Source organism: Macadamia integrifolia, chromosome 13 (genome assembly GCF_013358625.1).
Source record: "Macadamia integrifolia cultivar HAES 741 chromosome 13, SCU_Mint_v3, whole genome shotgun sequence".
NCBI classification, from domain to species: domain Eukaryota; kingdom Viridiplantae; phylum Streptophyta; class Magnoliopsida; order Proteales; family Proteaceae; genus Macadamia; species Macadamia integrifolia.
Window position 1 is genome coordinate 19921994 of NC_056569.1, and position 3639 is coordinate 19925632.

General features: G+C 39.1%; 1 pseudogene; it reads right to left on the minus strand.

Moving 5' to 3' along the window:
• Positions 1-2526, minus strand: part of LOC122059993 — a 12781-nt pseudogene extending 10255 nt beyond the window's left edge.
• Between the last annotated feature and the right edge of the window lie 1113 nt (positions 2527-3639).

The window sequence follows — 3639 nt, forward strand, 5'->3', positions numbered from 1 at the left end:
CCCCCCCCCCCTTAACTCTCTCTCTCTCCAAAAGAAAAATTAGATAGTTAAGTAAACCAACAAGATAGCATCAGACATTAAACCATAGAAACAATATGTTGATGAGATTGTATCTGGCCTTTAATTTTAGAAGAATAGTGATTGAACAATGACATAATATAGCAATAGGTAATTACTAAATCATAAGTACTAAGGATACGAACATGTAAAGAGAGAGAGAGAGAGAGCACAAAACTGAAAGCACCCCATGTTTCACACAAATATGTCGACCTATGGTTCTAATATTGTTACGAAACAATAACAACATATTAATAAGTCTGTTTTTTTATAAAACCTCAAAACCAATAGCCAACATACGCACTCACGTTGTTGAGATCCGGGAGTAAATGGAAAGAAGACAGAGGCTTCAGTTCGAATAGCTCCAGATATCGCCCTTCAACCCGCCGGCTGCTCCTGAGAGAGAGAGTGAGACAGAAAATCAGCCGAATCTCAGTACTAACAAACCGAAAGCAGCGAGTGAAAGAGGGAGAATCGTACCAGCCCTGAGATGAACGACGAGAGGAGGAGGACAGAAGGACGAGGCCACAGATGATCGGCTGGGAAGAGGGATGAATGAGATAAGGAAGCGACTGTTCCCGATTGCTTTTCCAAGTTGGTTTTAGCGACAAATATTAGGGTAAAATTTCAGTCCATTTTACGGAAAAGGGTAGCTCTTTGGTAAAATTTTCCAGGCTCCGTTTGTTTTGGTGTTGAAAATTTTCCACGTAAAATTAGTTTCTCCGTCGTTTGTTTCATATATTGGAAATTTTTCATCAGGTAAAATTTTACCAAACTCTTAGGCCGTTTGATTTTGTTTCTACTATTTCTGTGTCTAGAAACAGAAGAAACAATTTTTCCCGTTTCTGTTCTAAGAAACAATTTTTTTACCTAAAAAAAGTGTTTGATTTTTTTATTTCAAGAAACATTTTCAGTAGATTCGAAAGTATATACAAACTTTAGTTGAACCATTTTCCCATGTCGAAGTTGTAATGATTCATACAAGCATGAAGCAAAACTCTCAAAACCATATCATTTGGCTGAATTGGCATATCCTCTATCAAATTCCTTGCCTCTCTTAGGTGCCCTGCTCGGCCAAGCAGATCAGCGATGCATCCATAGTGTTGAAGCTTGGGCTTTACATTGTATACTCTCCTCATAAGCTTAAAACACATCAAATTCATTAGAACTCCAATGAATGTGATACCATCAGGCTTGGCAGAAAGCCTCCCCATCTCCATGAAAAGGTCAAAAGCCAACTCACCTAGACCTTGAATTAGCAGCCCATTGTTGCGTTCCAGTGACCCACACCTTTCTCTTCCAGATTTTCAAACACCCACATAGCATCTTTTATGATCCCACACTTGAAGTACATGTCTATGAGGGCAACCCCAAGTTTTTCATCTACAGGAAACATGTTCTTCTCCATGTCATTATGTATTGATATCCCTTCATTGATCTGTCCTACTGTAGCTGCTGCAGAAAGAGTGATTACCATAGTAGCATGATCATGAGTTAAATTCTTTGCAATTTGCATCTCTAAAAAGAACTTTAAGGCTTCCGCACTGAACCCATTTTGAACATACCCTCCCATCATGGAATTCCAATCAATAACATCTCTCTTTGGCATTTCGTCAAACAAACCCCGAGCCTTGTCGATACTACCAAACTTGACAAATCCGTCAAGCATGATTACCCAACTGACCTTGTCCCTGATGGGCATCTGATCAAATAATTCTCGGGCCGCTGCACTTGACTATGCCATCAATGATCAGATTCCAAAAGTCATGTCTCTTTCAGGCATTTGATTAAACAAAACCCAAACCCATCTCTGGATTGTGCAAACCCATGAATCATCAAATTCTTGTCCTCCATAGGCATTTTATCGAACAGTTCCGCAGTAGAATCCGTCAACCCATTCTTAACATATCCATCAATCATCAAGTTACATGACACTGAGTCCCGCTCAGTCATCGAGAGCTTGAAGATGATCTCAGTCCTAAACTCGCAGAGAGCTTGAAGGCGATCTCAATAAAAGACTCGTAGAGAGCTTAAAGAATATCCAACAAAATACTTGCAGAGACCTTAAATACAATTCTACAGAGGACTTTCAGAGAACTTGAACACTTTGTAGAGACCTTTTGGACGATGAGTGTTGAAACCCTAGAAATTTCTTTTGGCAGAGGAATCGCAGAAGACTCTTGATTTGGGCTTCAAGACGATCCAGCAACCGATGTTGGAAGGCTTGAAGATGGAGCCACTTGAATTGAGCAGGGAGGAGAATGTTGAGCTTCGCTATGGACCCTCTGGGATGACAAGCTTCAAGTTCTATGAGGAGAGCTTCAAGGTACTAGGAGACGGTAATGTAGAGATTCTCTATTTCGTGAGATGGGCTTGGGGTAATTCAATGCCTAATTCATCTGGTTTTTCCAGATTTTTTCCTCTCCCACTTGTTTCAAAAAACAGAAAAATAAGTCCAAGTAGTTTCTCCATTCATGTTTCTAGGAATAAAAATAGATATAAATTTCAATTTTTATTTCATTAAATAGGTGAAACAGAACAGAAAAATCAAACGGAAAAGATGATGTTTTTCTGTTTTTGAGCACAGAAAAACGGAAAAACCATTTCTAAGAAACAAAATCAAACGGGCACTTAGCATTTACCAGAAAATAGCCTGCTAAATTTTATGCCCAAATCTTCTTCTCTGTTATGTTACGCTTTTCTAATCTTCTTGGGTTCCTAAATCCAATTTTAATTTTCCCTTCTCCATTACAACAGGGAAGCACAAGTCATGGCTGTCCTTTTAGCTTTTGTATTCTATCCATTTCAAGAATTTTGACCTTTCTGATATCTCACCTCACGATCTCGAGGAGAAAAGTATCGATGAAGACAATTTTTGGGAGAGAGAAATTCTCAAATGCCTCGGCCGCCATGGCCAGCGTATAAGATAGAAATGCAGGTGAGTGAGTCATCGTTGTCAAATCCTGGTATTGGTCCCGTAACCCAGTAGAACTTCGATTGGGTGAATGAAAACTATGCATGGAAGGTGTTCGCATTAATCTCTCTAAGAGCATATTGCTGGACCTACTCTGCTCTACTCTATTTTATTCGCTTGAAAAATGATTCCAACAGCAACATATTTTAGGTTGCAAATTACTAATTTTATTTCCTACTGTTTAAATGATTTTCAGATCTTTTTGTTGATTAGGATGATGTGTTTGATTTGTATTCAGATTTACAAATTTTGTGGAAAAATATCATGGCAATTCCCTCCTATAAATCCCTCTGTTTGGCCAACATTTGCACAATTACTGCCCATTATGCATACGCCTTGGAATTTGGTGCTCAAAGATTTGCAAGTCCTTTTTGGTGGCGATGGTGCCAGGGGCTGGCTTCGGCTTTGGCCCCCGGCCCTGGCTTTGGCTTTGGTTTTATTGCCTCTGTTGGCTGCAATTTTAAAGCATCAAAGACATACTTAGGCTCCGTTTGGTATCGTTCTAAACAAACGTTTTTAGAGTTTTTTCTTTCTATTGGAACGAAAAAACAGAATAAAGTGTTTGGTGCACTTATGGTCTATTTCTGTTTTTTTGGAACAAAAGGTAA